Source organism: Rhinopithecus bieti, unplaced genomic scaffold (assembly GCF_001698545.2).
Source record: "Rhinopithecus bieti isolate Rb0 unplaced genomic scaffold, ASM169854v2 scaffold_5626, whole genome shotgun sequence".
In the NCBI taxonomy this organism is placed as follows: Eukaryota; Metazoa; Chordata; class Mammalia; order Primates; family Cercopithecidae; genus Rhinopithecus; species Rhinopithecus bieti.
The window spans coordinates 9,491,789-9,511,963 of NW_016805666.1; the positions used below are offsets into that span (position 1 = coordinate 9,491,789).

Below are 20,175 nucleotides of genomic sequence, written 5' to 3' on the forward strand. Positions count from 1 at the left end.
AGCTATCTCCGGCAGTCCGCTCGTGTCTAGCACTCACGCACTCTGGGCTGCTTGGAAATGGGGCATCATCTCCACTCACTCTCATCATGATGGGATCTGTGTGCCTGTTGTAATTTACATTCTTTCTGCTGGAGGTTGCTCATCATCTGAAGACTGTGGCTGGAAAAGCAGGTTCCAGAATGGCAGGCTCTCAAAGGGCTGGTGGTGACTGACAGTGGGAAGGCCAGTGTCCTGTGGGGAAGCGAATGGGAGAATATTTTAGAGAAAGAGACTTCTAGCCGGGCGCGGTGGCTCATGCCTGTAATCCCAGCACTTTGGGAGGCTGAGGCAAGCAGATCGCCTGAGGTCAGGAGTTCGAGACTAGCCTGATCAACATAGTGAACACCCCTCTCTACTAAAAATACAAAAAATCAGCTGGGCATGGTGGCCAGTGCCTGTAATCCCGGCTACTAGGGAGGCTGAGGCAGGAGAATCGCTTGAACCTGAGAGGCGGAGGTTGCAGTGAGCCGAGATCGCGTCATTGCACTCCAACCTGGGCAACAAGAGCGAAACCGTCTCAAAAAAAAAAAGAAAAGAAAAGAAAAGAAAAAAGAAAACGGGACTTATTTTTAGAGGCTGTTATTTCTGCTGTGACCAGATTCCTCTGAGCTTAACAGAAGTGGATCCTGGAGCCATGCCAGTTCTGCCTTAGGTGGAGGTATTTTGCTAGACATCCAGGAAGTGGATTGTGACAAGGTGGAGGGACCGGGAATGGGAGGTGCTCTGAGCCCCTTTCCAGGTGGAGGAGGCAAAGCTGAGTCTAAACCAGAGGGTGAAGCTGGACAACGGGGACGGAAGCAAAGGCTTCCCATCCAAGAGATCCCTCAAGACCCAACGGGACCAGCTTCTCAGGTTCTTACCCAGGAATGCTTCAAAGACCCTGAACTGTGGTTGGCAATTTCTCAGTCGCCCTGGCTTGGAAACTTGGACGCCCCAACCAGGGATCATTCCACAGCTCTTCACTGTGACCAGTTCCTCAGATCCCTACACTCTTCCGCAGCTGTCCAGGGACCGTCCCCAGGGGAGTGGGGAACACAAAGGGAACCCAGGGTCCCTTATCCTTATCCATGGAAAACTACACATGGAACTCCATCTTCCTCCATCAATTCAAGAGAAAAGCTGTATTCGTAACAGGATTCACAAGACTAATTATTAAATCGTTAGGATTTATGGATTCAATTTTTATGGGGCGTGGGCCAAGAAGTATCTGCCGAGCTTCTGCCTACTGGACTAGGGGAATAAATCTCCTCTAATTCTCTTCCTCCTTCTTGGGCCTTTCTTTCAGTCCCCCCCTTTCTTTCTTGGCTCTTCACTTGTAAGAGAAGTCTTCTCAACCCCTCCCTAGTCCTAACACCGTCAAACCGAGCTCTTCTCCGTCACCGTCCCTCACTGCATTGGAGACGTGGAAATGTGTTCCTTGATTTGCTTCTCCACTAGACCATCAGCTCTCTGGAGGTGAAAACCCTAACTTACTTTTCTCTCATCTCCTTCAGTGCCCAGCACTATGCCCGGCACAGAGCAAGGAGCTCCATAAACATTTGTCAGACAAGTGAATGAATGAGGGAATGAATGAAGGAGTCTGGAGATGCATCTGATGTGGATGCGGGTGACGGGGCAGACAGCAACAGCCAGGTGGGCACAAATGTGCCGGGTGCCCACTTGTGCCAGGCACAGTGCTGGAAGGACATCACTGCTGCGTCTGCACCTTTCTTCCAGCCAGAAAGACTTGTTTGCACCCTGGGGCTTGCTTCTGATAGGATACTGGGGTCCTCTGCATTTCCAGAGTCTTGACAAGCCCAGAATGAACACTGTTGCAGACAGCATCCTCGTCAGTTTACACTCCGATTGCCTTCTCCCAAAAAATTAAATTGCCTTTCTTCCTCAGGAGGTATAATAATCCCCGCAACAGATTGTTTCCTGTTCTATAAAATGACTCCCTTCTGCTCGCCACATCCCCGCCGCGGCATTACCTTCTCTCAGTGTTTTCTATGCCCCTCTCTTAGGCTCCTTCTTCCTTTGCAAATAAGCATCCTTGTCCCTAAGCACAGGTCCCCCAGCTGACCCTTAAACCCTGACGTGGTCTTTGGTGGATCTCAGCCCCAACTCAGCACCCCCTTGCCTTTTATGTAGACGACACGAGTCTGTGCAATCTTCCTTTTCCCTGCCACTTTCCCGGCCCTTGGCTCCAGGAGTGTGTGGCCTGGGGAGTTTTTTCATCTAATTTTCCAGCAAACTTAAACTAGACAATTGAAGATTCAATTAGGGAGTGGAGCTCTGCGCGCTCTCCCAGGGGAGTCCACTCAGCTCCGGAAATCTTAGCTGACAGAGGTCACTCCCATCTTTTCCAGATTCCCCCTTTTCGTGGACTAACGATTTTTTTGGAGGGTACCAGGCACTTGTGTTTAGCCAGCAAGGAGTGGGGTGGAGTGGGTGGGAGGTGTGGGACTCATCTCATTAAAGCAGAGGCTGAGGACAGTGGAAATGAGGGCAGGATTCAAAGGAACCAGCCCATCGAAGGCACCGTGTTATACTCTCGGTCCCTATCAGAATATGCTTCCTTCAATCTTAACGAGGGTGTGAGCCCCCGGGGCCTCTGTGCCTCTAGCCTAAGATTGAAGGAAGCATATTCTGATAGGGACTGAGAGCATAATACTCATGCATGTGTGTGTGCAGAGTAGTCCACCAGATAGTGTCCTCTGAATCTACCTCAGGCTACAAACCCAGACAGGACAGAGGCATGGGGTGCGGTGCCTGGTGCATGCGGTGCGGTGCTCGGTGCATGGGGTGGGGTGCTCGGTGCATGGGGTGGCGTGCTCAGTACATGGGGTGCGGTGCCCGGTGCATGCGGTGGGGTGCTTGGTGCATGCGGTGGGGTGCCCGGTGCATGGGGTGCGGTGCTCGGTGCATGGGGCGGGGTGCCCGGTGCATGCGGTGGGGTGCCCGGTACATGGGATGCGGTGCCCGGTGCATGCGGTGGGGTGCTCAGTGCATGGGGTGGGGTGCTCGGTGCATGCGGTGGGGTGCTCGGTACGTTGGGTGTGGTGCCCAGTGCATGGGGTGGGGTGCTCGGTGCATGCGGTGCGGTGCCTGGTGCGGTGCCCGGTGCATGCCGTGGGGTGCTCGGTGCATAAGGTGGGGTGCTCGGTGCATGGGGCGGGGTGTTCGGTGCACGGGGTGGGCTGCTCGGTAAATTGTGCCCACTCAGTCACTGTAGGGACTAAGATTTGTTACATTAACAAGAAAATAGGGCACTTAGGCTATGACTTAGGGCAATGCTGCGAGAAAAAAGTGCAGACAGCTCTTTGTTTGTTTGTTTGTTTGTTTGTTTGTTTGTTTGTTTGTTGAGATGGAGTCTCGCTCTGTCACCCAGGCTGGAGTGCAGTGGCTCCATCTCAGCTCACTGCAACCTCCGCCTCCTGGGTTCAAGCGATTCTCCTGCCTCAGCCCCCGGACGCCCGGCTAATTTTTGTATTTTCAGTAGAGACGGGGTTTGGACGTGCTGGCCAGGCTGGCTGCAGTCAGCTCTTCGCCTCTCTGGATTCACCCATCCTCCTACTCCCACCTCTGGCCATCTCCATTGCCTCCTGCACTGAAAGAGGACTAGGGCAACAGGGACTCCATCTCCTCCGGCTCCTGACTGGAGTCAGCCAGTGAAGAGCCTGAGCAAATCGGGGAAGGAGAAAAGGGATCCCAGGGTGCTTATTCCCCTGGCTGCATTCCTATGACCGTGCCCTGGGCGGGTCGCTTTCTTCCTTTAAGTGCACCCCAACTCCACACAGCTGCCTCTCTTTCCTGCTTCCGGTAGCCTTACCCCTCCTCTGGTCCCTTCGGACTTAGGGATGGTCACAGGTCTGCCGCCGCCAGCCCTCGGGTTCTGAGTTATTTTTTTCATTCTCCTACACTCCATCCTTAAGTTTGTTATTAGTTAGCTTTTTATAAATAAAACCTCCCTGAGTTACCCTAATGTAACAGTGCCATTTGTCTCCTGTTGGGACCCTGACTGAGACAGATATAATTGTATTTCAATGTGATTACTGTTTTGTTTTTAAAAATGCTATTGGGAGGGCTGGGCACGGTGGCTCACACCTGTAATCCTAGCCCTTTGGGAGGCTGAGGCAGGTGGATCACTTGAGGTCAGGAGTTCAAGACCAGCCTGGCCAATATGGGAAAATTCCATCTCTACTAAAATTACAAAAATTACCCGGGCGTGGTGGCGTGTGCCTGTAGTCCCAGCTACTCAGGAGGCTGACGCAGGAGAGTCACTTGAACCCGGGAGGTGGAGGTTGCAGTGAGCTGACATCGAGCCACTGCACTCCAGCCTGGGCAACAGAGTGAGACTCTGCCCGCTCCCCCTCAAAAAAAGAAAAAAAATACTGTTGGGAGTTCAGCTAAGCTGGGAGAGAGAGCTGAGCTGTCAGGTGTCAGAGTAGCTCATCACAGCAAGAATGAGCCAAAAACGAAACAAAACAAAACAAAAATAAAGAAACCAGTGCCACCTGTAATCACTTGCTATGATAGTCTTAATATAAACAGGAGGCTAAAGCCGGAGAAGCCACAGGCTCTCCTGTTTCATTTTCCCCGTGAAACAGTGCACCGTTCCAGGGTCAGGTGGATCGGTGCCGATGTGGCGGACATCTCACTGTTGAGGGAGCCCCCAACCAAAGGCTCCAGCAGTTTTATGGACCCTGGGGTCGGGGTGCGGGGTAGAGTGGGAAAATCCTGGGTGCTGAGTCAGAGTGGGGAAACAGGTCTTCAGGGCTCTCCCTCCTCCCCCTGGTAAGGAGGCCTCAGAAGAGGCACCTGAAAAAACCTCAGCCCAAGGCCTCAGAGAGACTTAGGAATGAAGACACTGGGCTAAGAATGCAAATATGTGAAGAGCATAGCATAGTGGGGCTGAGTCCTTGACTCCCCTCAGAGCCTCCTGAGTGCTGGCTGGGCACCAGCTCTGGTGTGGGGAGCGGAGCTTTCCCGGGAGGCCTGCCAGGTCAAGCCTCTGTCATTGCTTGCAGTCAGACCTGAAAAATCACACATAGGTGTTTAACCAGGAGCCAGACTCTTCAAATATATATACCCCACAATGGCAGGGAGGTGCCAGAATGACCAAACTCTTCAATATATATATGTCACAATGGAGGGGAGGTGCCAGAATGACCAGACTCTTCAAATATATATACCCCACAATGGAGCAGTGGCTCACACCTGCAATCCTAGCATTTTGGGAGGCTGAGGCAGGTGGATCACCTGAGGTCAGGAGTTTGAGACCAGCCTGGCCAACATGGTGAAACCCCGTCTCTACTAAAGATACAAAAATTAGCTGGGTGTGGTGTCAGGTGCCTGTAATCCCAGCTACTCGGGTGTCTGAGGCAGGAGAATTGCTTGAACCTGGGAGGTGGAGGTTGCAGTGAGCTGATCACACCACTGCGCTCTCAAAAAAAAAAAATGTATGTGTGTGTGTATATATATATGTTTAATACAATATATCCAGAATGCTATCATCTCAGGCATGTAATGAATATTTTTGAAAGTATTAACGAAATATTTTACATTTTTGGTACTAAATCTTCCAACTCCGGTGTGTATTTGATACTTACAGTGCATCTCCGTTCAGATCAGCCACATTTCAAATGCTCAGCGGCAACACCTGCTTACTTGCTACCATGTTAGAGGCAGCACAGGGCTAGGCGATGGGTGGGCTTATGGATTCTTCAAATATATATTTCCAAGTTTTCTACCATAAGTATGCATTTTACATTTTATTTAGAAAATTATAGTCTGTAAATATGATCATATCTAGGTTTTGTTTATTTTCTACTTTATTTCAGTAGAAATTTCCTCTTTAAAATCCGGGCTTTGTCTGCATCTGTGGTGGTCTAAGAACAAAAGGGGCTACTTCCTTTTTGAGAGAGTGAGCCCAGAAAGCATTGACTGGGCAAGGACTGCACCTGGCCCAACTGTGGAGCCTCAGGAAGAGGCCCTCTTGGTGGCAGACAGAGAGGGCTGCACCAGGGTGGGCACCTGGGCAGGCTGAGGCCTCCTCTCTGCCTGGTGCGGCTTCCTGCATAGGTCTGAATACTACTCAGACCAAAGCCACCCTGCCCCAGAGCTGGGGTCTGACCAGACATCTCTCCCTGGTCTCTATGTACAAATATGCAACTCCTTCTTAGCAGCTGCATGTCTTTCAAGGAATAGGTGGGACACTATGTTTTAAGTTCCAGAAATTGAAGCAGGACTCAAAGAAGTAGGCCAGCTCTGCTCTGCCCCCAAAGGTGAGTGCTTACTGATTACTGTTGCATTTGGGAACAGTAAAAAATAATTGTTTACAAAGCAGAGCACCAGAGAACGCAGGGTCCGAGGCGTATAGGAAATACCCACAGGGTGGTTAGCTGGTTAGCTAGTTGGTTGGTTGGGAAACATCTGTGTGGGAAGGTAGAAGAGAATCGGCCCCGTGGCTAGAGACAGCTTGGAAATGGGAAGAACCCTGCACCAGCCTCAGGACCCAGTCCCCTGACCTCTGTCTGTGACCTTGAGCAATGCACCTCCCCACCTGGGATGTCATGTTCCTCACACACAGGGGATTAAATAGGTATCACGAGCTCACTTCTGAGACCCATTCCAGTGAAAGCATGTTGTGATTTTTGCCTCTGGAGGAAGCATTGACAAGTCAGACAGTCCAAAGATGAATTTTAAAACGACTTCAAAGTCTGATTCCTGGGACAGTTGGGGCCAGAAGAGGAGAACAACCTGCATTTACCATTAGGACCGACATGAAGTGGAAAAGCATTGCCCCAGAGTCAGGGACCTGAGTAGGCAGGACTCGATGAGAACTACCTGGGCAGACGGCATTAGCAGGACTCGATGAGGCAACACTGCTCTGGGCAGACTGGGCATTAGCAGGACGTCGGATGAGGAACTGCGCTGGCAGACGGGGCATTAGCAGGACGGCTCGATGAGAACTGCCTCAGACGGCATTAGCAGGACTCGATGAGAACTGCCTGGGCAGATGGCATTCGCAGACACAACACTGCTGATTTTTTTTTTTTTTTCCAATGGAAAAGTCCTTTTTGTCTGAGGCAATGTTTTCCACAGCGCTAGGGGACTGCGGTCATTTCCTAACAAGATTTTTCCTATTTTGTGCAGCTGTGGTCTGGCATTTCAAACACTGAGTGTTTTCAAGCTGACACTCACTTAGGTCCTCCAGAACTAAAGGCTGGCGAGTAAATTCAGGGTCTGGTGCAGTCTGTGCTATAGTCCCTGCCCCTCAAACCATGGGGTACTGCCCTTTTCTTTAATACTTTGGAATTATAGCGTTCGATGCATAAAATTACAAAATATCAGAGCTGTAAAGACTTTGAGAGGCCACCTAGTCTAATCTTATTCTATAGAAGGGGGAAACTGAAGCCCAGAAAAGGAGAGGAACTGACTCCAAGCCACACGTTCAATTAGAGAGAAGACCACCCTCCTGACTCTTGATCCAGGTCCTCTGGACTCTCAGCCAACACCCGTCCACTGCACTTCCTCCTCTGGGGATGTGGGGAGTGAGATGACCAGGAGAAGAGAAACTAACTTGCTATGAATGATTTCATGTTTCATCCTTATGCTTCTACCTCCTGGTTACCTGATGATACCTCTTTCTCTGTTTCCTGATTACTCCATCTTGTTCTTTGACTTTTGGTGTTTATTAGAGATAACAGATGGACTACATGGACATGCAGTTCATTCCATCGACGTTCACCACGAGCCTTCCACTGCTGAGGTTGCAAGATGAGTAAGTTACAGGTCCATTGTAGCCTAGGAGAGTCACTTTCCCTGTCCGAAGTAGTGAGCATAGCAGGGTCCAAGGAAAGCACTGCTTAGGCAGCACAGAGAAGTGGTCTGCTCTGTCTAGCACAGACTGGGGACTGCAGAAGGAGATCGACTGGCAAATAGAGATCTAACTATACATCATCGATACCGATATTTTGCTTATTTGGTAAATGAGTTGAAATCAATTTCTAGCATATGGGTAGGTGTTTATGTTTAATTTATCATGACTATCAGACAAGGGCCATGAGAAACAGGGCCTCCCCTGGACTCAGCCTCGTCTAGTTCTGCCTCAGGTGGCAATTTTGCAGCCCTTTTCTCTACTTTATCTTTTCTGGTATTCAGCTTACACTGTTGACTAAATGCACCTGGCGTGTTCATAGCCTAAAAGCCTCTGCCAACGTCTTTCTCATCCCACTGAAGACACAGCCCTCGGGAAGGGACCGCAGGCTAAGCCAAGCCGAGCCAAGCCTGTGCCTGTGCCTTTGGCATGTTCAGGAGCCACCATGGGACTGGGGGTTCCCTTTCCACCAGGAGGCTGGGAGAGTATGATTGGAGTCAGTCTTCCAGATCTCTCGGAAAAGAAAGTCAGCTTGAAAACGTCAAACGCCTGGCTCAGACCTTTCTCCAGGTTGTCATTTACTTAGAAAAGGAGCACTATTCAAGCCTTAAATGTCAGCTTCTTGCCTCTAAAACTGTGGGATCAGGTAAACCCCTGAGCATTTCAACCTGTACGCCTGCACCAAGGGCTGGGCTCCCTGGCTATTAGTGGAGGGCAGCAGACACCCTGCCCAGGAAGCAGCCCCAGGGAAATGTCCACTAGTTACCAGAGATTTGGGGATTTTGGTCTGTCTGTGAGTTTCATGCACCTCATTCCTGACGGCAGTTCCTAAATCTTTACCCTTATATATTTGAAAGATGACAACTCTTTAAAAACACGACTAGACCTGAACTTTAAGTCCCAAGCTTGGGTCCCTTTACCTGGCAGCTCTTCCTACATCCAGCCAGCCGCCTTCTATGAGCTAATCCCTGTCTTGGCTCCTGCCTGTGAACTGCCTTCCCCATCCCTGTGAGGCACCATATGCTTCATGATATCCTCTAAAGAGGACGAATCTCCCTTGGCTGTCCTCTAACTTTTGGAATGTACTGTCCCCTCTACAGTGTTAAAAAAACAAAACAAAACAAATTAAGTTCTAATGTAGCTGGAGAGCTAATGGACCTCTCTTTCCCAGGAAAAGGAAAACAAAGATTCCAACCATTCCCAGCTCCTGAAAAATCCTGCTGAGAGATGATCAGCCTTATTCCGGGGCTGACTGCTAAAGAGCTTGAATTCGCCTATTCAGGGACTGTCCTTTGTTCACTTCTCTGCTACCTGAATTGTCTTCCCGCTCTGCCTTCAGACACGCTGAACCAGAAGTTCAGGTCCGGGACAAGAGACGGCAAAATGTGAGCCTCGAATCATCAGAGATCACCACAGTGATGTCTTGAAATTCAAGGCAATATGAGTGTGTTACTGGCTTAGTATCAGCCAGTATTACGAGAAACACTAGGGCATTTCCAGCGCAGATTATTTTAAATGGGAGAGTTCTTTTTTATTGTCACTTCTCCATTCTGGTCATAGAATGATTACTGAATATTACTGGGCCCTAACCATATTCACAAAACGTGGTTCTCACCCAGTATTTCCACATTATTGCTCTAGATTGCTTTAAATGGAATATACATGCAGTAATGAGTCAGTTTTAGGAGAAGAGGCTTATCCTCAAACCTTACATAACTGCACTGTAATCTTGACTTTGCTCCTATCCAGCTACTGGGCTGAAGACTGACAAAACAAGTCAGCCAATTCAGTTTAACATCTTCTTTGACCCTGCCTCCCCCTGCCCCACACACACCAAATTAGCACATTTCTCAGGCATCATTCAGAACAATGGCTCTCAATTTTGGCTGCAATTAGAATCATCATGGAGCTTTTAAAAAACAGAAAAAAAAAAAAAAAAATTCAGGGCCCAGGCCCTACTCCAAATCAATTAAAATAGATTTGGGGGGATGGGCCTCAGGCATGGAAATTTTTATAAAGCTGCCGTGTTTATACCAGCCTGCAGTCATACATGGGAATCACTGTTTTAAACTTGACCAAAATTAATGATTATAGGTTTTACTCGCACACCAAGCAGGCAAATTTAATATTTAATATTTATATAAAACGTAAGATCATCACTCTTTGAATCAAATAAAACCAACAGAAAGGTACATCTATATAGTGCAACCAAGTTGCACAGCAAGAGAACAAAAATAGAGATACTTGCTCTTCTTTATTTTTATTTTATTTTTTTGAGATAGAGTCTTGCTTTCGGCTCACTGCAAGCTCCGCCTGCCAGGTTCAAGTGATTCTCCTGCCTCAGCTCCCCGAGTAGCTGGGACTACAGGTGTGCACCACCACACCTGGCTAATTTTGGTATTTTTAGTAGAGACGGGGTTTCACTATGTTGGCCAGGATGATCTCCATCTCCCGACCTCGTGATCTGCCCGCCTTGGCCTCCCAAAGTGCTGGGATTACAGGCATGAGCCACTGCGCCCAGCCAAGATACTTGTTCTAAAGCCACCTAACTTGGCCAGATCTTTGGAGGCCCTAAAGCAATAATATAGACAAATAACTTTGGACAAACAAGTTTCCACTGAGTATGCACAGATTAAGACTTAACTCAGGGATGAGGGAGGTCACAGTAATGAGCAGGATCCCGAGGTGTCTGGCTTTGGCAGCCAGTTCTCCCCAGACTGGGTCTTGCTTCATATGTGCCCTTTAGATAAGAGGGCCTAACAGACTAATGGGAGCCTAACAGTAAGTAGGGCTAGACTCAGACTAGAAATTTGGCAGGACTGATGCCCCGGGACCTAGGCTGTTCCATTACTATTCCCAAAAGGGGAACATTGCTAAACAGAGATCTGAAGTAGAATCAGCTTGTCCCTGGGACAGGGTAAGGGGAGAGGCGGGGAGTGAGAGGGCTCAAGACAAATGAAAATACACCTTGTTCAGATCTCCTCTTCATGGTCTCTGCAGACAGAAAAGTGCCATTCTCAGCATCCCCCAGGACAGTTTCACGTCAGGCTCATCCCTCCGTGTACCCACCATGGCCTAAAACGCAGGTTTGACTGTACTAGGAACCGGGCATGTTTGCACTCAGCTACAGTATATCTCAACAGCCATGTGTCAGTGACTTCAGCATTCTAAAAACCTGGAAAGAAATCTGCTCTCCAAACAAATGTGAAATATTTGCAAGTTAAAAAAAAAACAAACAAACCTGGGTCTGTTTTCTATAGGAGAGAAAAGGGAGCTGTAAATGTAATTAGAAGGAGATATCTCCCCCATTCTTTTAAAGCAATGAAGGTGTTGTAAGGATTGCAAATCGGACGTCTCTGTAAGAAGGACCCTTTGGGGACACATGAATTTGGCAAACAAAGTCAGGAAAGAAGGCTCCACCTCAGCAGGGAAGGTGCAGACCTGCGGCAGCCAGGATGTCTTTTCTGGAGCACAGTTGGTGGGTCATGTCCAGTTACTACGTTGCCCTCAGGATTGGCCTAAGGTGTGAGTTTGGGAGGCGAGGGATATGGTGCGGTAGGATGGCATTTTTGAGATGAACACTTCAGGTTGTCATGGAATCCTCAAGAACAAGATGCCAGTCTCCTGTGGTCCCAATATCAGTGTGAGGAGGTTGTGTCCTGGGCCTAATCTCAGCTGTCCTCATCCCAAGTACTGTCATTCAACCATTGGCTTTTATTTCAGGCACCCTCAATGGAGAGAATGAAGAATGGATCATGACCAGCTCCCACGTTGCAACAGCCTTAGCTCCACCAGAAACATGCCAAAGGGGAAACTGTTTGTCATGGGGATTGACAAAATGCTGATCGAACAGCCTTAGCTCCACCAGAAACATGCCAAACTGAAACCGGTTTGTCATGGGGATTGACAAAATGCTGATCAAACTCACAAGAGATGGCAAGATTATTCAATATAGACACTAGATTGTTAGCATTTGAAAGAGTCGCTGGCATAATAGAGGGGACCATGAGCCAAGAGAAGCGACTTTCTCCATGTCACACACTAGTTAATGCCAACGGTAGAATGAGAACCCAGAAACCCTAACACGCAAATCAGTACTTTTTCTACTACCCTTTGCTGTCAAATCTCAATGAGAACTAGAATATGTGTATAAGATGTTCAATATATTCTTTTTTCAGAAAAGAAGGCTACTTGGGGAAATACGTCATTAATAGAAAGTTTTTGGAATGTGCAGAGGGCCAGTCCAGGGTATGTGCTGGAGAGAAATAGATGAAGCTAAAGTCAGAGTTGCACGGAGCCATGCTGGGAAATCAACCCAGAGAGACACTTTGCTCCCCATGGTGGGAGTAAGGAAGACTGGAACAGCTGGGACAGTCAATGGCTGTATGGATGGTCAATGAAGGAAGGAAGTGGGGCTCCAAGAGGAACCTATGTCCCTAAATTAGACGTGGAACTATTCTGAGAAAGGACAGAGAAACCAACAGAGGGAAAAGTTAATCCCTGCTTAACTGTTCTTTGTTTCTGGACACAAGCTGAAGCAAGTAAGAAGAATTTCCACCCCAGAACCCCCAGTGAGAAGGGGCTGGTCAGTTGATTCATTTAACCTACTGCCAGCTCCAGAGAGGAGACCTGCAGGGAATTAAAGGGACACTGCCATTTTATGGGGGGGAAAGCCCAGCTACCAGAATGAATCTGCAATTGTGTGCGTTCCCAGGTCAGTTCTGTGCCACTGCTGGGAGGAAAGATTCCCTGGATACCAGACATGAGGCAGAGTTCCCAGGGGCTGTGGGTAGGATATGGCTGCTCCCTCCCCCACTCTCTGGAAAAATATAAGCAGGGAAACTTGAACTTGGCTCTTGAATACCCTCGTTTTGTGTATCAGTGTAACCTGAGCACCTAGCAACCGCCAGGGCTTGGTGTCTGGTGACTTCCCCTTCAGTAGCTCTGAAGACTGCCAGAAAGAGCTGACTGCTCCCGGCCCAAGCCAAGCTTCCCTCTAGTTTAAATCAAAGAAAAATTGGAGGGTGCCGAGAATGTGACAGGATAAGCGTCAACCCCAGGGCACAGCCCTCCAGCCCTCTACTCAACAGGAGAACCAGAGTCATGTTTGATGAAATTCTCGAAACATTCTTTGGAACAAAGAAAATGAACTAAGAAAGAGATTTCTTAGAAAATGATGAGTTTTATATCAAAACAAGGGTGAGACCAGGTGCAGTGGCTCACGCCTGTAATCCCAGCACTTTGGGAGGCTGAGGCGAGTGGATCACCTGAGGTCAGGAGTTTGAGACCATCCTGACCAACAAGGTGAAACCCCGTCTCTACTAGAAATACAAAAATTAGCCGGGCATGGTGGGGGCACACCTGTAATTCCAGCTACTCGGGGGCTGAGGCAGGAGAATCGCTTGAACCCAGGAGGTGGAGGTTGCAGTGAGCCAAGATCATGCCACTGCACTCCAGCCTGGGCGACAGAGTGAGACTGTCTCAAAAAAAAAAAAAAAAAAAAAAAAAGGAAAAGAGGAAAAAACAAGAGTGAGCTAGAGGTCACTGAAGTGGAGTACCAGGGAGCGGCCCAGGAGCCACACAGTGGGTTCACATGGGCCCAGACCCTGGGGAGCCATCTGCCCCCACGGGGGGGGGGAGGGTGTGGGTCAACTCCCTGGGGACATCCTCCACTGAGGTTCCTTCCCCACCTCTTCACAGGGCAGGCTTCAGGCCCATTAGTTGCATTATAGAGACCAGGAATAGAAAACCAAATCTCTCCCTGGGTCCTTCATTCTGACCTCTGTGCTGGGCAAAGCTCTTCCCACAACACCCTCTGTTCCTTCCCAGATCCTGAACAACAGAGCTTCGAAGCAAGATTACGAAAAGGCACGGTCACCCACTCATAGGCTATCTGAGGCTGGACTGGAGCAGTTCTAGAGGCCCACACAAAGAGAGGACTGGCAGATAAAAGGATACGGTGCCGGCACGCCCACCGCTGAGGAAGCCGCAAAAGGTACCAGTTTCTTTCCAAACAAATCCTGGGTTGGAGAGGACTTGATGGTGGCCCGAAGCTGTGAAGCTCTGCCCGAGGAGCTCCCAGAGCCCTCAGGGGACAGCACCTTGCTACCCCTCAGTGTGGATGTATTTAGCATCCACAGGCAGGCCTCGGCAGGAAGCACAGTCCACAGGTACAGAATTACCTTCTCATGGGAAAATGGAGTCAGTCAAAAATTACGGGTGCAGCGAGCGTTGTGAAGGAGGCGTGAGGGAGCAATGGGGGCAGCTAATGGAGACTTCAGGGTCTGGAAAGGCCTCCCCAAAGAAGTGACATAAACTCGAGACCTGAGGATGGAAGGGAATTAGATAAACAAATAGGGGAGATAGTGGGAACTTTGAATTGTCCCTCAAAGTCCATCTCCTAGGGCCAGGCGTGGTGACTCAAGCCTATAATCCCAGCACTTTGGGAGGCTGAGGCAGGCGGATCACCTGAAGTCAGGAGTTGGAGATCAGCCTGGCCAACATGGTGAAATCCCATTTCTATTAAAAATACAAAAATTAGCCAGGTGCGGTGGCAGTCGCCTGCAATCCCAGCTACTTGGGACGCTGAGGCAGAAGAATGACTTGAACCTGGGAGGCAGAGGTTGCAGTGAGCTGAGATCGCGCCATTGTCCTCCAGCCTGGTGACAGAGCATGACTCCATCTAAAAAAAAAAAAAAAAAAAGGCCATCCCCTGTTCTTTCATCATCACGGAATTTTTAGTCGAGTGTAGGCTTCCCAGAAAGCGACTGTACTTCCCAGCCTCTCTTAGAGCGAGATGTGACGATGGACTCTAACAGGAAGAGGGAGGGAGTGTGTAGACAGTGCTGGGTTATGGCGACAGGGCTTGCCCTCCCTCGGCCCCTGCCCCTTCTGCCGGCTGGCATGTGGTTGTGGCAGGGAGCCGTCTTGGAGCAGGCTAAGGAAGCCAGTAAGACAGAAGGAGCGGGGCTCTGAAGACCTCACAGGCCAGAGCAGCCACACCAGCGTGGGGCTTTATGTGAGAGAAAAATAAATTCTGTTTTGTTTAAGCCTTTATTATTTCGGTCTCTGTTACAGAAACCAAAGCAATGTCCTGACTAATACGCAATCTGAGGGAACAGCAAAGTGCTCCTGCAAATCTTCTTAACTGCATTTCTTCTTCCCAAGAACCCAGTAAGTAGGAGATTATTATCATTATTTTAGTGTCACAGAAACTGATGCTGAGAGGGACGTTGTCTTGTCCAAGGTCACACAGTGGCAGAGCCTGGGACTCAGAACTCAAGGCTGCCTATCCAGGAGCATCCACGATGCCAGCCCGCCTCCATTTCTCTAGGCTGGGTTTAGTTGCTTCCTCCATTAGTGAGGTGAGTTTTTACCCAACCATCCACGCTGTTATTTTGAGACGGAGTTTCGCTCTGTCGCCCAGGCCGGAGTGAGTAGCGCCACCTTGGCTCGCCGCAAGCTCCGCCTCTGGGTTCAAGCCATTCTCCTGCCTCAGCCTCCCAAGTAGCCGGGATCACAGGCGCCGCCACCACGCCCGGCTAATTTGGTACTTTTAGTAGAGATGGGGATTCTCCATGGTGATCAGGCTGGTCTCAAACTCACAACCTCAAGTGATTCACCAGCCTCGGCCTCCCAAAGTGCTGGGATTACAGGCGTGAGCCACCGCGCCCGGCCCCCATCCACACTCTTAACTNCACCCCACCCCGTGCGGGTCCACTCATTGTCACATGGTCCTAACGGCGCATGCACCAAGGACCGGAGGCTGAAGTTCCTGCATGAAGTGATGATTTAGGGGCAGGGATACAAGACTACTGACACTTTCTCAGAAAATATGTTACTTTTTTTTTTTTGAGAGAAGTGTCGCTCTTGTCCCCCAGGCTGGAGCGCAATGGCATGATGGCAAGATCTCTACTCACTGCAGCCTCCGCCTCCCAGGTTCAAACGATTCTCCTGCTTCAGCCTCCCGAGTAGCTGGGATTACAGGCACCTGCCACCACACCCAGCTAATTTTGTATTTTACTAGAGACGGGGTTTCACCATGTTGGCCAGGCTGGTCTTGAACTCCTGACCTCAGGTGATCCACCTGCCTCAGCCTCCCAAAATGCTAGGATTGCAGGCGTGAGCCACTGCTCCCGGCCAATATCATACATTTTATTCTAAAGGTAGTGTCTGGAAGAGTCCCATTCTCCCCCATTCCCGCCCCACACCTGCCGATTTACCAGCCCCACTTTGTGCAAAGGATGCAGGAATTCTTGAAGACACCAGCACTCAGAGAGCCCGGGGGAGCCGCAGCTCCTTCATTAGTGCAAGTTTCTTCTCTCTTGATTATGAGTCTAGGCTTCTTAGCAGGAGCAGCCTGGCTCCTCTGGGATCTCCTTGGGAAGCTGTGTAAGAACAGTTCTGTTATTTTATCTTTTGTCAGCCCTTTGACTGACTGCATATGGGAAATTGCAGGCTAAGCCATGTTCACACAAATCCTTAGCCCGTGTTCTCCTACTGAGGCGCTCCTCAAGTTATGAATCACCTCTGGGGTATAGCATTTGAATAATTAAGGTCTTAAAATATTGATTTTATTCCTCACGGCCAAGCGATAGCTTTACACGTGACTTGGTTGATTGGGCCATCGTGTGGCTCAGGTGCTTGTAGCTTGCAAATTTAACAGAGCCTCTGTCGACAGAAGACTGAAGCAGCCAGGGAGACAAGGCTGCTCACACCTGCAATCCAAGCACTTGGGAAGGCCGACCAGCCTCAAGTGATCCTCCCACCTCAGCCTCCCAAAGTGCTGGAATGACAGGTATGAGCCACCATGCAAGCCTAATCCATTTTCCAAACTGCTGTAAGAACAATCTTCTAAAATGCAAATCTGATTATCCTGGGATTTTGGAATTCTTTCAATGGCTCCCTCATGGCCTCATCACGGTCAAGTCCAAATTCCTTAGCAGTCCTATAAGGCCCTTCCTGATCTGGCCCCACCTCCACCTCTCCCCCTCCCTCCACTCCCTGCCCTCCCAGGTGCTATGCAGTACCTGCAAAAGGCCTGTCCTCACCCCTTCGGGCTCTGCCCAGGTTGCTCCCTCCATCTAGAATGGCCTTCCTTCATCTCCTCACCTGGACAGTTTCCTCAGGATTCTGTTCAGGCGCCTTCTCTTCCAGGCAGCTTTCCTGACCACCCTACCCTACACAGCACCCTTGTCACCCTGTCAGAGTCACCTGCAGCCTCGTGATTTCCGTGTGTATCTCCTCTTCTAGTCGGGGAGCACCTTAGAGGCAGGAGCTGTGTCTCATTTGCCTTGACCTAGAGTCTGGCAGTGCACCTGGCACAGAGTAGGTGCTCATTAAATGTTGGTCGAAACAGTGAGGCTCTGTGGACCCCTAGGTATCACGGTCATGTCCTCCCAAGATTTCTGTCACTTCTACTTCACTAAGTTTTTGTATTGGTAAAACATCAGGCAAGACTAATTTAATCCCGTGAAAGCAGTTACTTCAATTTTTTTTTCCATGGGAGTGTTAATGTATTAATTCATTTAGCCATCCATCAATCAGTCAGTCACTTCATTTAACGAATGTGGGCCGGGCATGGTGGCTCACACCTGTAATCCCAACACTGGGAGGCTGAGGTGGGCAGATCACTTGCGGTCAGGAGTTGGAGACCAGCCTGGCCAACATGATTGGTGAAACCCAATCTCTACTAAAAAAATACAAAAATTAGCCGAGCATAGTGGCAGGCACCTGTAATCCCAGCTACTTGGAAGGCTGAGGCAGGAGAATCGCTTGAACCCAGGAGGTGGAGGTTGCAGTGAGCCAAGGTTGCGCCACTGCACTCCAGCCTGGGTGACAAGAGCAAATAAATAAACAAATAAATAAACAAATAAATAAATAAATAAATATCTAAGTAAATAAATAAGAAATGCATCTTCTAGGCCAGACCCTGTGCTAAGCATTAGGGTTATAAAGCTAAATAAAACTCAGTCCCTGTCCTCAAAGAGCTGACAGTTCGTTAGGAAACATAGACACGCAAACATACCATGACAGAATGATGTGATTGACATCACAGTGCATGAGGGAGGTGGTGGAGAAGGGAAGGTAATGGATGATCCCTCACAGCGGAGAAGGGAAGGTAACAAATGCTGGGTTAGGGGCCTGTCCTTTGAGATTTTGCTACTCACATTCTCTCCCGGCTCCTAGATTAGAGTTGCCTGTAGTTCTGTTCGCCCACTCCCACTACACTAAGAGTTCCTTGAGGACAGAGACTATGTTATCCACCTTTGTATTCATTTGTGTATTCAACAAATACGTATTAAATGCCTACTGCACAGAAAGCCGTTTTAGGTGCTGTGGTTACCACACATAGCAAGTTAGACTGACATCTCCGCCCTCATGGAGTTTACGAGGTGCCTGTCTCAGTGCCGGAAACATGGCCGGCTCTAGAGAGACATTTGTTAAATGAACAAACAGTGGACTCAGGGATGTGAGCGAGGTCCTCAATCATCTGGAGAGCCGTGTGGGAAGAGGAACACACATGTTCGAGGATGTTTCAAAGGGCAGAGCGGGGCCAGTGCGGGGACATTGCATGGTGACTGGTCTGAGGAAATGAGGAAGAATTTCTGTTAGTAAAAGCTGTTCGATGTTATGATACAGTGACAGTAAATGATAACACAGGCCGGGGGCGGTGGCTCACGCCTGTAATCCCAGACTTTGGGAGGCCAAGGCGGGTGGATCACTTGAGGTCAGGAGTTCGAGACCAGCCTGACCAACATGGAGAAATCTCTACTAAAATACAAATTAGCAGGGCGTGGTGGCGCACACCTGTAATCCCAGCTACTCGGGAGGCTGAGGCAGGAGAATCGCTTGAACCCGGGGCACGGAGTTTGTGGTGAGCTGAGATTGCACCACTGCACTCCAGCCTAGGTAACAAGAGCGAAACTTGGTCTCGGGAAAAAAAAAAAAAAAGATAACACAGAGGCTTGTAGAAGAAATTTCTACAGTGAGTTCAAGGAGGTTAAGCCAAATGACCTTCAGGTCCTTTCCAAATGTGGAATTTTATTATTGAAAACATTGAAGTTTGTCCAAAATGGTCAGCCATCAAGATACATGGCAAACTGGCTATTGACTTTGGAACTTTTCTCCAGTAAGAGAAACAAGCAAACACTGTCACCTACAACAGTGTCACAGCAATTCGCCCTGGACGTTTGGGTACACGGGACCTTCTCTATCTTACTTGTCACCTGAATCACAGCTCCTGGCCAAGTCAGACGCTCAGGAGAAAATCAAGGGGCAAGAGGATGAGCAAGTGTTCGCAAAAGAAAAAAAAGAGAAACTTCACAATCTTCCTGGATTGAATTGTACATCCATTTCACAAAATATGATTTAGCTGTTATAGAGAATAAAATAGATTTATATATATGTATAAAAATATATTATTAAGTTTAAAATAACAAATTAGAGAATACTATTTGGGATATGACCAATTTTGTGTACTTTTTAAAAACAGGACATGTCAATATATATGCATAATTTTTCTGGATGGAATGATAAGAAACTGTTAATAGGTTACTTTTGGGAGATGGGAATGGGAGAAGGCAACTCCTCATTTAGTATGTTCCCATATTGATGCTATTTTCTTTCTTTCTGTTTTCTTTTCTTTTTTTTTTTTTTGAGACAGAGATTCACTGTGTCACCCAGGCTGGAGTGCAGTGGTGTGATCTTGGCTCACTACAACCTCCGCCTCCCGGGTTCAAGCGATTCTCCTGTCTCAGCCTCCCGAGTACCTGGGACTACAGGCACATGCCACCAGGCCCGGCTAATTTTTGTATTTTTAGTAGAGACAGGTTTCACCATGTTGGCCAGGCTGATCTCGAACCTCTGGCCTCAGGTGATCTGCCCATCTCGGCCTCCCAAAGTGCTGGGATTACAGGTGTGAGCCACCGCGCCTCACCCTTGATTCTATGTTCTAATCATGTTCCTGCTCTCCATCTTTTAATGCCAACACATCTTACCTGGATCATGGTTAATAATAGCTTCTTATTTTATAGTTTTCTATGTAAAAAATTAAAATGTAATAGTTTTCATTTTCCAGAGGCTAGAAAAAAGGCAGTGGGGACCAAGCTGGGTACCACCAAGATAGATGATACTATCTCCATTTCTAAACATGAGAAACCAGAGTCAGCGAGACAGAAGGCTGCAGGGAGGGAGAGCCTCTTACTTAAGACCAGGTTGTAAAAAGACACCTGAGCCAAGACCAGAGGCCAGATCTCCTGGGTTCCAGCGTGACC

General features: G+C 48.8%; 1 long non-coding RNA gene across 1 annotated transcript in view; it reads left to right on the forward strand.

Annotated features, from left to right (window-relative positions):
• Positions 1-6,233: 6,233 nt before the first annotated feature.
• The window catches only part of LOC108530449 (uncharacterized), a 26,820-nt gene continuing 12,878 nt past the window's right edge, over positions 6,234-20,175 (forward strand). Inside the window, exons 1-4 of the long non-coding RNA XR_001885834.1 lie at positions 6,234-6,305; positions 9,072-9,285; positions 13,730-13,895; positions 14,978-15,073. This is a non-coding gene — a long non-coding RNA (uncharacterized LOC108530449). The remainder of the gene's footprint in view (positions 6,306-9,071; positions 9,286-13,729; positions 13,896-14,977; positions 15,074-20,175) is intronic.